Here is a 13,096-nt window from a genome sequence, read left to right as displayed (position 1 = left end):
AAGGCAGGTCATGCCTGACGAACCTGATCTCCTTCTATGACAGAGTGACGCGCTGGGTGGATGAGGGAAAGGCTGTGGATGTGGTCTACCTTGACTTCAGCAAGGCTTTTGACACCGTCTCCCACAGCATTCTCCTCAAGAAACTGGCTGCTCTTGGCTTGGACTGGCGCACGCTTCGTTGGGTTAGAAACTGGCTGGATAGCCGGGCCCAAAGAGTCGTGGTGAATGGAGCCAAGTCCAGTTGGAGGCCAGTCACTAGTGGCGTCCCCCAGGGCTCGGTGCTGGGGCCGGTCCTCTTTAATATCTTCATCGATGATCTGGACGAGGGCATCGAGTGCACCCTCAGTAAGTTCGCAGATGACACCAAGTTAGGTGCGTGTGTCGATCTGCTTGAGGGTAGGAAAGCTCTGCAGGAGGATCTGGATAGGCTGCACCGATGGGCTGAGGTCAACTGCATGAAGTTTAACAAGGCCAAGTGCCGGGTCCTGCACCTGGGGCGCAATAACCCCAAGCAGAGCTACAGGCTGGGAGAGGAATGGTTGGAAAGCTGCCAGGCAGAGAAGGACCTGGGAGTGATGGTGGACAGTCGGCTGAATATGAGCCAGCAGTGTGCTCAGGTGGCCAAGAAGGCCAACGGCATCCTGGCTTGTATTAGGAACAGCGTGACCAGCAGGGCTAGGGAGGTGATCGTCCCCCTGTACTCAGCTCTGGTGAGGCCGCACCTCGAGTACTGTGTTCAGTTTTGGGCCCCTCGCTACAAGAAGGACATCGAGGTGCTTGAGCGGGTGCAGAGAAGGGCGACGAAGCTGGTGAGGGGCCTGGAGAACAAGTCCTACGAGGAGCGGCTGAGGGAGCTGGGCTTGTTCAGCCTGGAGAAGAGGAGGCTCAGGGGTGACCTTATTGCTCTTTACAGATACCTTAAAGGAGGCTGTAGAGAGGTGGGGGTTGGCCTGTTCTCCCACGTGCCTGGTGACAGGACGAGGGGGAATGGGCTTAAGTTGAGCCAGGGGAGTTTTAGGTTAGATGTTAGGAAGAACTTCTTTACAGAAAGGGTTGTGAGGCATTGGAACAGGCTGCCCAGGGAAGTGGTGGAGTCACCATCCCTGGAAGTCTTCAAAAGACGCTTAGATGTACAGCTTAGGGATATGGTTTAGTGGAGGGCTGTTAGCGTTAGGTTGGAGGTTGGACTCGATGACCTTGAGGTCTCTTCCAACCTAGAAAATTCTGTGATTCTGTGATTCTGTGAACCTCTCTCACCAGTAGCATGGCGTGGGGGAGCCATCCCAGCACGTGCTGTGCTCTTGTGCCCCATGTCCTGATTGCATCCAGAAGGGGTGCAGCATTATTCGGGGGCAGGATTCTCCCAGCTTCCATGATTTGCGGCGGGGGCGCTCCCCGAGGCAGAGATGGGTGTTTTTGAGCTTCCCCAGGTCCCCGTGCCTCGCTCCCCCGAGCTGCACAGATGCAAAGTGCAGGAGGCAAGGTCACGCCGCCTTCCTGTAAGCGGCAGCCCTGTGCAAAGTGGAATGGATAATTCCGTGATGTCAACGACCAACAGCAAACGGCTTGCAGGGTGTAATTGGTTTTTCTATAGTGTCAAGAGCTTTTATGTGTTCAGCATAAATATCTTTGCATTGATTGGGAGAAGGAGATAAAAATCGATGAATTACAATGCAGAAGTGCTCAGAACATGACATTAAAATGACTCTGGAAGACTTAGCTCATAGGAGACATAGTAAATACTCGAGAGGTACAGGAAATGAAGAGACTCTTCCCAAGTCCTGGAGTCAAGCAATAAATTTAATAGACTCTGCCTTTCCCTACCTAATGGATTTTAATACTGACATCCCGTTTGTAGAATTACTTTCATTTTTGTTGTTTGGATGTGGTTATTTCTTACTGTTTTTTATTATTTTGTTGTTGTTTGTTTGGATGTTTAGGACCTGAGGCTAAACACAAACTTTATTGTTTTGGGAGGAAACTCTCCAGCTTGAACAAATGGGAGCCAAATCCTGTTTTGACTGGCTTTGTGTGCATGTCAGGAAGGGGGTGTCTTGACCCATGGGCTCTGAGGAGCACAAGTAACCATAGAAAATAATGGTGGGAAGGACCACGGGTCCATTCCCTTGCTCCGTGTATAGGTGAGCTGTGTCTAAATCTCTCCTGACAAGTTTTCCTGTATCGTATTTAATAAACGTAGAGATCAGTTCCCTTTCTTCACACAGTAATTTTGTTTTCTCCCTCCTCTAATCCTCTTTCCAGCCTAGATGGTCCCCCTTTCTTTGCCCTCTTATCACGTCATGTTTTTGATGATCTTTCTTTATTCATTTAACGCCATTTAATTGTCCCTTTCTTCACCCCCAGTGTGCTCCTGGACACAAGACGTGGTACCACAGAAGGGAGCAGTACTGAGAAAGAAGGATGCTTGCTTCTCATGCCTCATGCAGGGTCAGTCCATACTGCCAGAAGCAAAGCCTGGGGCTGGTGTCTCATGGCTTTAAGTGCACCACAGTTGTTGAGGTCTCTTTGCAGGTGAAAGGGCTTGATCCCAGAGAAGCTTACAGGCTTTTCTGTGTCTATCCTGCAAGCTAATCGTTGGCAAGGTTAATTAGGCTGTGTGTTTCTGCTGTCAGTTGTCTGTCTCTACTACTTGTGCAAACCAGCCTGAAGCTAACTAAAGTTTCTTCTGCATCATGTAATGAAATGCAGCGTGTGAAGCAGACAGACAGTAAGGCAGCCTTTATGTTCTTCTGCAGAGTTTGTCCTGTGTCAGGCCAGGGGAGCACTGCCCCAGCTGAAGACTTTCACTGAGAAGAGCTTCTGATTCCCAATTCTGCCCCAAGAGTTTACAGAAGAGCATCCCAAACTTTTTGTGAGATCTTGGGGCTCTTTTTTTTTCCTTCTTCCCTGAGATCTTCTTACTTCAACCTTATTTTCATATAAGTTTGATTACTCCAGGGCTGCAGAATGAGAGACTGGAGAATGAGCGTGGAGCAATGGTTTGTTCTGCAAGTATTTATATATTTATATTAATCAGGAAAATGCTAACTGCCTTTCCTTGCTGACAGCAACTTCTATGAGTAGCTGTTCCTTGTAGAGGATGAATGCTTTGAGCTTCTTGCAACCTCGTGTCTGAGAATCTCAACTTGAGTTTGGGTTTTAATCTAGAATTAAAAATGGTAATACAGGGATGGAGGATCCCAGATTGGACTGCTACAGGAGCAGGAGTCCACGTGCTGATGAGTGCAAGTGGTCTGCTCAGCTGAAAGTCAGAGGCTGTGTGCTAGCATTTATGTGAGGGGTACAAACGGGATGTCTCTTGGTCCCAGAGCACTGTGCTGGCGTGCATCAGTAGGAGCAAATGGCAGCATAAGGCTTGATTCTGTTCTTCAAATACCTGCAGGTAACGAGGGCAGGAAATGACCTGAAGGGATTTGCCTTCAAGAATTTCCATTGTGACTGCACGCCGCTACCTGCAGACACAAGGCAAAGCATGAAATAGATCCAATGTCTCCATCTGTCTTCCTCAAATCTATACTGGGGAAGAAAAAACCGTTCTCTCCAGACTTTGTCTCACCGCTGCACAGGTCAGGTTTGACTTTGGCTGCTTGCTTTAATTGCCGTTCAATGAAAAAGCTATAAAAAGCCTGTGGAATAACCACTACATCAGTAATACATATAGAAAACTAAAAAAGACTGTATGATCCCCAAATGGCCCGAGAACAGTTGAGGATGTGATCTTGTGAGTTCTTTCAACCTTTTTTTCCTCCAAAAGCTCTGAGGAAGTTCCTGAAAGAGCATCAGCTCTGGCGTCTCAGCATCTCCCCAGCCCCGGGCTGCCTTTGGATGCAGCCCAGCTCCTCTGCCAGGCAGCCTGGGGTGGGAGGCGCTGCCTGTCCGCATCCAGCACTGCCAGGAAGCTGCTGCCCGAGGGGCAGGCCAGGAACACTTTTACTGCTAAGTTTTTACAGAGCGAGTGGAAGCTACTGCTGAACTGAGGACAGAAACACGCTGTGAGCTGAAATAATTAGCGCTGCTTTGATTGCAGAAATAGGCACTGCTTTGTGTGTGCAACGAGTATCACGGAGTTTAAAGGAAGAGAGGGAAAGGTGTTAATGATCCCTCCTCATTAACCTAATCCTTCAGGTTGGTGTTTTAGGGATCAGGTCCTGTTTTCTCTCCCTGCGGCATGATTTACGTTTTACCCCTTCCCCGTTGTGCCTGCAAACTCTTCTGGGCTCTGGTCCTTTTACTGAGCGGCTGCTGCAGCATCCGAGTGCTGGTTGACATCTGGAAAGTGCAAGTAATAATATAATATAATAATGCATATAATATATAACGCAAGTCTCGCGTTAGCAGATCTGGGGTTATCCAGGTGTACAGGGACGCTGTCCTAGAGCTCCAGACCTGCTTCTCTCACCTGTCGGTGAGGAGGGAGGCTGCCCTCTCCAAAGGGAACCATGGCTTTTTGGCTACGTGTTTCTTCCCAAGGGCTGCGTGCTGTTGAGGGAGTACCCTGGTTTCTGGGTTACTGGTGGGAAACTCCTGCTGACGAGATGGCTGCATGGGCCGTGTTGACTTGCTTGTACCTGCAAAGCCGTGAGAGGTGCAGGAGTACCTTTAGTTTGGTTGTTTGGAAGAGAGCAGTGCTGAACAAAGAGCTCCCGATGCCTTTTGTTAAGTGATTAAACGTGTCTTTCTTCCTCCTTTGTGCTCCTCTTCTTCCTCTGCCTTTCCCACTGCCCCAGTTTGTGGTCTGATGAGCGGTGATGCTGGCTTGGGCAGCAAACTTGAAAGGGCGCGGATTCGACATCACTGAGCCCGCCTCAAGGCTTGGCTGGAGGAAATGGGGTTGGCAGAAGCAGAAGGTTTCTCCAGCACGCCTGCCGAGAGGCGGCTTGCGTTGGCCCAGGGTGCTGGAAACCATCTTCCAGCCTGGGCACGGCTCCATCTCCATCCAATCTGTGCAGCACGAGTCCTGCTAAAGAGCAGGGTCTGTCTCATGGCAGGTAAATACCGTCTGCAAGTCGGTGGCACGGCCTGGCTGCATGAGGTGTCTGCAGAGAGAGGAAACGCAGGGCCCACACCTTGACAGATAAAGGAGGGTGTGTGGGTGCCATTTCCTCATCCTTAAGCTGCTGCAGGGTCTGATCTCGCTGTGGTTTCAGCCTCTCCAACAGCCCTCCTCCTAACGGGACCTATGGGAAGAACTTTTGCTCTGTAATAAACTTTCAGGGGAGATGAGGTCTGAGATCAGCACGGGATTTTTCTGGTTTAATTCATATTTTCTCAGCAAATCCAGAGTTTTTCAGATTTGGTACTTCTGTAAATATCAATGAAATTTCTGCTTTGAACACTGATAGCAGCGTGTTCTTGATAATCTGCTGTTTTATAGCCCACCCTCCTGGTTTATGTGCCCTCCTCTTCTCAGAACTTAAGCCCTGGATTTTTTCACTGCTGCAATACTTTATTTTATTTTTTTATTTATTTCTGAACACCCAGCAGCTGCTTAGTTTCAGACTTCTAGACTCCTGTCTCCTTTGCGGTACCTAGGTTTGGTATCTTTTAGCCACCGTTGCCTAAGATGCTTTGCAGGCAGAAACTCACGGAAAACAGACACTTGGGAATATTGGGCACCTTGTGTCTGAAGGTGGACGACCAGGAATTAAAGTGCTTAAAATCCGGGAGAACTTTTGGAAGATGCTTCCTCCCTCCCCTGATTTTGTAGGCTGGGGTAGTTCTGCCTCGGAAGGTAGTCGTGGAGATGGTGAATTAATTTTCCTGCTCGTCAGTGGTTATCTCCTGTCCTCCCGCAATTCCGAATGACAGCCCACCTCATTAAAACCCGGCACGTGTGTGCTTGATATTAAACAAATTGGATAGCCTTGAGATTGCTTATTTCTTCCAGGGATACGAGGATGAACTGAAGCAAGGCAGTCTGCAGCCCGGCGCGTTTCAGCTGAAGGCTGCTAATGACGCATCCCAGAAACACAGAGCATCAGCAACTCCTCTGGTACCTCGCTGATATTTTTCCTGCAGTAGCACGAGCGCAGTTACAGCTCGGAAGGGTGGGAGCTGAAAGACTGGAGGAGATGAAGGAATTTGAAGAGGAAAAGAGGATTTCACGAGGCGAAGTCAGGGGGCGTCTGTGGGTTGGTGGGGGAACAGGCAGCTAGAAAGAGTTGGCACTGCCAGCTGCTGTAGGAATGTATAGGGATTTGGAAAGACTCAGGTAAAACACTTGCAAGTGCGTTTGCTTTGCAGGAAGAGGAGAGCAATGGGTGCGCAGATTGGGAAGAAAGCAGAAGAGCAGAGCTAGGCAAGAGTGAGAGAAAGCAGAGCGTTAACAAAGTAAAAGTGGGGAAGAAAGAGATGAATCCGAAGCAGTTCTCGGGGACGGATATAAACTAGAGGGCACCTGATGTAACATTCAGTCTTGCTAGCGACCACCAGGGAGGGAAATTGCTGCTGCCTGCCATTCCAGCCTGCCCTTCCTCTCTCCCCCCCTTTTATCTTTTGATTTATAGCAATACGAATTGTCCTTCCTAAGAGCAGATCATGAGACTCAGCTGAGGGATTAAAGCCGAGCCGCTGACCTCCGAGCGCATCGTAATGCCTGTGAATCATTGCCTCATCCCCCGTACTGGCAGGCTGATGGATTCCTAACGAGGTTGGTGGTGGCATCTCCGTGTTGCTGCCTGAGCTGTGCCTTTTGTGCTTAAACTCTGACTTGGAGAAACAAGTTCATTCCAGGCTCTTTGTGTTTCTCTCCTCCTCCTTTTCTCAGCTTTTACTTCTTTAAATGTAGACTTCTTTTGACAGATCATCGCCATGGTAACTAACAGGCCCGGGCTGCCTACAGAAATTGTAGTAATAAAGTGGTTGGTTTTTACACATGATGAAAAGATGATGAAGCACAATGATAGGTGATAAAGACACAGGTAATTGCTCTAGAATAATATTGCTGCCAAGAAGATGACTGAACTCCCACACAGAAGATGAACAGATGGTGTATTTATTGAAATTCATAGGCTGCGAGCAGAAAAAAAAAATGTAATTGATGGCTGTGTAGGTTTTGTTTCAGTTTACTATATGGTGAACTGAGCCAGGGGAGCGGCGTGCCAGCAGATGGAGCCCTTATGCAAAGCCACCGCAGCTCTCTGGAGAGCTCACTTTGCTCCTTGGATCAGGATTGCAATCAGAGCCCCAAAAGCAGCAGAACTGCTAATTGCTCCGATGCGTTCTGCTGCTTTAGATCTGTCACGTAGCCCCGTTTTATTTTAGAAAGGGTGTAACACTTCTGTAAGAACAGTCGTGGCAAGTGGTACTAGCATGCTGGGGATGTCGAAGGAGAAAGTAGAGAAGCGAATACTTGTGAAACTTGTGCTCAGCACCACTTCCCCAGGCCAAATGCACACTTGTGTCAGGAAGCAGCAGCTGTAGCTTATTTGGTGGCCTGGTTGCTGAAGACTTTCTCCTGGGCTGCTTTGCAGTAGCCAAGGGAAGGCAAAGGCAGGATATTTTCCTCCAGTTCATCATTCTGCCTCTTCAGTATGAGATAAAACTGGTCAGTCTGATGTCGAGGATCTTGTCCAAGTGTTGTCTGCGCACACTGTGTGGTGCTGTGGGTTTGGTTTGAACAGATCTGTTGCTTCTGTGTTGTGTGGTGCAAGGTCCTGAGCATGCAGGGCTGTGGCATCCCCCACCACGGGGCTTGCTGCCCTCAATTTCCCAAAAAAAGATCGCTTCAGTGCTGGCCAGAGGACAGAAATATCTGCAGGAATCATTGCCTGAAAGGTGTTTCTCTGAGAGGTGTGACAGGCTGCTGCCTTCCTGAGCTGCCCGCCGCAGCCCTGACCCCCTTGCTGGCTCCCTAGAGCAGTGATTTATTGGTGATAATGTTTGGGTGCTGTTAGCACATCCTCTGGCTCTCTTCCTCTGCAGCCTGGTGCTGCTTTATTGATCGCAGGACTCATTCTCTCATCAAGTTGGGCAAGGAAACCACTTCCCACCTGGGTTTGCATCCAGCTGCACCTACTCGCGTATTGACTGCGTTTTGTAGGGCTCGCGTGCGAGGGGCTGGGAGAAGGAGTGTAAATAAAAGAAGGAACAGGTGCTTTGTCTGACAAGGGTGGTGTCAATGAGAATGAAAATAAATGGGGTATGGAAGAGCCTTTCTCTGCAGGGCACTTCGCTCATGGGGAAGAAACTGTAAATTGTGGGATCACCTCTTGGCAGTATTTGTGTCAAACTCTTCCTGCCTTTTATCTTCTTCCTCTGGATTGGCAGGGCCCCCACATCTTCTGTGGCACCTGAAAAATCTGATTTGTATGCAAATTGCTGCTGTTTAGGTTAAAACTAACTTGCTGTCACTCTTTTTTTCAAACTTTGTTCCCTTTTCCTCCAGAAAAGGAGGGGGGGGAAGAAAAAGTTCCTTAAGTGGTACACCTTCTCCATACAAGATTAAACAGAATCGCGCTGGCAGGAGGAAGATGTGCTTTTCTGAGACCTGTCAGCCAGCCAGCAAGTGGAGCATTAAGTTAAAGAGACGACGGAGAGATGTGCTATATTAATAAAAGAGAGGAGAGGAAAGGGAAGGAGGAACACGAATCCGAGCAGCGAAAGGAGCCCGGCTTACCAGCTCTATTTGAGCAGTTACTCGAGCGCACGAAGCGTGGTTGGAGTTGCATTAACCCAGCTTGGTGACTGTCACCATGTGGCGATGAGTTCCTGAAGAGCCTCGGGATTTATTCTCAGCGCCAGCCGTGGGCGTTGGTAGCTCCAGGCACCCCAGAGCTGCCGCAGACCTCGCTGTGGGGAGCTGCAGGGTACAAGGCACCCAGGTGGGCTGGGGAACATGGTGCAGAGCGACAGGACCTTCAGAGGATGAGCTTTGTGTGAAGGAGAGGATGGACACATCATCCTGACCCCAGTGGTGTGAGCTGCTTGGTGGCCTGGTGCTGGCATCGTCTCCCCGACAGGCTGGCTTTGCCTGCGGCCCTGCTGCTGCTGGCCTCTCCCCCCCTCAAGCTCTTCCCGTCGCCACTAATTGAGTGTTTCAGGCAAAGCTGGTCAAAACATTTTATTCAAAACTTATTTTCTTGGCAGCCGAGCTTGGCAGCATCTCAGGAAAAGGTGCATAAAAAGATACTGTCATTTTGCTGGAAGAAATTGGGGAATACATTTTCATTTTCCCAGTTAGAAGTTGTGCCGTTTTGTCACCCAGCTTGGGGGGACCTTTTCTATTGCTTTTTCCCTTTCTGCTTCCTCCCCTCCCCATTTTTCCTTCCACCCCTGCTCTCCCACCCCATCTCTTTTTTTCCTTTTTCCCCTACTTGGCTGTATAAAAATTGCCAGGAAGGTCGAGGGAATGTTAACGGATGCGAAGGTTTCCTCTCCAAGCTGAGTGTTTTTCATTCAAAAAAATAAATAGATGATCTTCTATCTCTTTTCCCCAAAAAGTAACGCTTATTCTTGTTTTCTGCCTCAGGTGGGCTGAGGCTCCTCTGGTGTCCTTGCCCATCGGGGCAATGAGAGCGTGTGGTTCCCAGAGCTCTCCATCAGGCAGCAGAGCCCACGTGAGGAGCTCTCAGCATCCCTGGGGTGTCCCTCATTGCACACACGGGCACTGATTACGCCTGGGGCTGGGAGGGGAAGCTGTGTGGCCACGCTGTAGCCCTCGGGGAGGTGGCGTTGATCCTTGTGGCAGAGGAGAGAACATTTTTAACAAGTTAAAAACAAAAAGGCAAACTGTGGTGTGTTGCCAGAAGGGTGGCTGTGCTCTCTCAAGGCAGAGAGCCCTGACTCTGCCTGGTAGCAGGTACCTGGGGAGCAGGTTAAAGGAGGTTAAAAAACAGATTTGGGTGATGCATTCCCAGCTTCTGGCAGCCAGCACCTTAACCCAGGGCTTTCAGTCCCACATTTGTGGTTGGTATCCCCCGATGAACCCATGCTCTGTTTATCCGTTTGCTTTTTGAACCCATTTGTGCTTCCCTGCAGCAGGGAGTTCCTATTTTCTTACCTCTTTATTTGCCTTTTTGCTCAACACTGATCTTATTTCCAAAGAACTGTTTGGAGAGTCGCCGACATCCCCTTTTCTGAGCGAAAACAGTTGAATTAGGTCCTCCAGCTTCTCTGCAAGTAGCACCGATGCAAAATTCAGCTCTCTTGTGCTAGGCCTATCACTGTGATTGTTTCTTGTGCACCTTCATCATCTTTGACCCCGCCAGCTCTCTGGAAGGTGTCCTATTTCTGCAACACTTGAAAAAGAATTGTAATTAAATTTTTATGCCGTTAGGAAGTTGCTTACCACAGTTGTTTCTTGGTCTGCCCTCTTATGATCCTACATTTAACTTGCCAGAAGTTCATGGTCTTTTTTTTTTTTTTTTTTTTTCCTTCCTCCTTTGAACATGACGCTCAGATTTTGAAGGATTTTTTTTCCCCTTTCTTCTTTACCGCCAGAAGCCATCTCAATCTGCTGTGTAACCCCAAACAACAAATTGATTTTCTTCTTGTCCTTTCAGAGTGCTTTGAATTGATGGTACAGGTAAGCCTGATGCTTTTTTCTAGTACCTCTACACGCTCTCCTGAAAGCGTCCCCACCTTTTCAGCGACGAGGATTTTCATATAGTTCCCCTTTTTCAGATTGGGTTGGATTTCTGTGGGCTTTTTCTCTTTGCAGGGCTGTTGAAGAACCGCCATCCTTGTGTGTCTGAGGGCTGGCTGCTTACAGGCTTTTCACTACTTATTTGTGACGTGTAAGCAGGCAGCCTTTTCATCGCCCTGTCAAGATATTTCCCCATCCGTGTGGGATAACTGTGGTTTCAGATCACTGCTGTTTTCTGTCTGCACACCCGATCTCCCTTAGCCCAGTGGACAGTGTCACGGTCCGTTTGGTTTTACTAATAATAATCTCTGCTTTTTTTTTTTTAATCACATCACACCACTTCCCCACTGGCCTCGCTTGCTGATGCCTCGCTGCTCCACAAATCTGGGGATTTGCAGTTTCACAATGGCTTTTGTCAGCCTTGAAGACCAGGAGCTGCTGGCACCCTGGATTTCGGAGCCAACCACGCGTGGGACTGGGCCGTGACAGCATAAGCTGCCCTTTCTTTCCACACCTCTTATCTGCAAGTTATTTGTTGGTTTCCATATAAATGCTTTTCCAAGTATTAGGGAGGTGGAATATCGCGACTGAAATCCACTTGGAAGCCAACTGCCACTTACACCAGTGTGTAAGCCTGGAGTTAGCCATGAGTACTGTGCACATTCCCCAAAGCAAGAAGTGGAGCTGGGAGAAGTCTGGGACAGAGGCGTGGAAGTCCTGGTACTGGGCAGGACTGGTTGGCAGAGTCATAAAGCAGGAAAAGAGGTTGAATTTGGGGGATTTGAGGTCTGCAGACCTGAAGCGGAGGAAGTGGGCAGTTCACAGCCTCACAAATCTGGGGGGCATCAAAGGGAGCAGGAGCAGGCTCAGGAGGAGCAGAAGGAGGTGGCAGCGGGTAGGCAGCCTGCAGAGATCTCCGCCGAAGGGTGCAAAAGGTTTCTGTGGGTTCAGTGAGAAGCTGGAGAAGACAAACCACGTCAGACTCGGAAATGATCGTGGCTGGAGGTGGGAAGGTTACTCAGGAGACGAGGGCACACGTGGGTGTCCTGCTCGTGCTCTTTCCTACAGCATCCACCGAGGGCAGCGGATGGAGAGCAGGCTGCTGCTCCTCGCAGGGAAGGAGGGCTGCTGCTATGTTCTCATCCTGTGCTGGAGCTTTTGCAGTAGGTTTTGATTTACATCTCTGATCTCCACCAGACCTTCACCTAATTGAGTAGATTGACCCTGGCTCTTACACAGCAGGCAATTAATCAAAGATTGACTAATCAGCTCTCTCAATGGCTGGCACCTTGCAGGAAGGCTGAGAATCGCTCGCATGCTACCTCCACAAACCTGTTCTATGCTCCAGGATTTATAGCCAGCTAATTCTATTGAATTCTGTGGATTTACTGTAAACTTTAATTATTTAATTATTGTAAGCTCTGAAATGTAGTGAAGGTTACTTCACTATGCTAACTTACGTGGGTATAAAAACTAACTTCTGTAGACTCTTTAAGGGATCACACTCAGCAGTTTTACCTCTTCCTAAGAGTAAATACCCCAAACCTGAGTACCTGAGCACTAGAGTCTAAAATTACTCTTTAACGTTTAAAGGTAGCTTTACTCAAAGGTCTTAATTTTCATCTAGATGCTTGCCTAAGTTGAAGTTTGGCACTGCTGAAATCTAGAGCTTGACTCCTAAGCTAAGGTTCTTATTTACTAAGCTTTGGTAGTTAATAATCACACTTTTATTTTTTAATTTTTTTTTTCAACATATTAGGAGTTTTAGATTGAAGATGCACCATGAAATAAGGTAAAAATTAAAGAAAACAGAATTAAGTCTAGAAACACTTAGCCTTCCCCCCCAGGCAGACTGATTTATGCTGGTGCAGCCTGTGCCAGGGCTGAAGCAAAGGGCAGCGAAGGGATCTGCTTGGCAGCTGTGGCACCATCCCGAGGGGCCCCACAGTGTTGTCTGGAGGGGAGCAAGCCACTTGACATCCTTGTCATGAATGATGAGAGGGATGATTTTGTTTTTTTCCATCCAGGTCTATGTATGAGCTCCCAGCTGGTCCTCTGTGCCCTATTCTGACTTTTTTTTTTTTTTTTTTCTTTTTCCTGCAGAAAGGGGTAAGTTGGTGCTGAGCTTTGCTGTGATGTTCCTGAAAATCACGTGTTCCCTTCCTGGTAACAAATGTTGAAATCCCAGATTTACCAGAGTAAATACAATTAATTAAATAAACTAAATTGTTGTGGGCAATTGTGAAGGGGTTCTCTTAATGTAACACTACTTTCCTCTGACCAACCCATTAAGTTTCTCTTAATGACTTTTGTGTCCTTCCTGTTATTTCTATGTCCTAAACCAGCCCACTTGTCACTGAAAATACATTCTTTTTTTTTTTTGGCCTTCCAGTCAAATCCTGGGCTGGGCTACCCTGGCAGCTGTGTAATTACTGGTAGGGGAGTGCCCCCTGCACTGTTAGCCTGCTGACTGTCTTTTCACTCATTTTC

At 48.4% G+C, this 13,096-nt stretch overlaps 1 protein-coding gene across 3 annotated transcripts in view; it reads left to right on the top strand.

Annotated features, from left to right (window-relative positions):
• Positions 1-13,096, top strand: part of SYT16 (synaptotagmin 16) — a 96,679-nt gene that overhangs the window by 16,780 nt on the left and 66,803 nt on the right. Inside the window, exons 2-3 of one of the 3 annotated variants that reach the window (XM_084520299.1) lie at positions 5,909-6,013; positions 6,528-6,670. The exons of the other annotated variants lie outside the window; for them this stretch is intronic. The gene's annotated coding sequence lies outside the window, so the exon portion shown is untranslated. The remainder of the gene's footprint in view (positions 1-5,908; positions 6,014-6,527; positions 6,671-13,096) is intronic. 3 annotated transcript variants of the gene reach the window in all.

The sequence above is a fragment of the Aythya ferina genome (assembly GCF_964211825.1).
Source record: "Aythya ferina genome assembly, chromosome: 5".
Taxonomy (NCBI): domain Eukaryota; kingdom Metazoa; phylum Chordata; class Aves; order Anseriformes; family Anatidae; genus Aythya; species Aythya ferina.
Note: the sequence above shows the minus strand (reverse complement) of the source record. Positions and strands in the feature narration are given on the sequence as shown.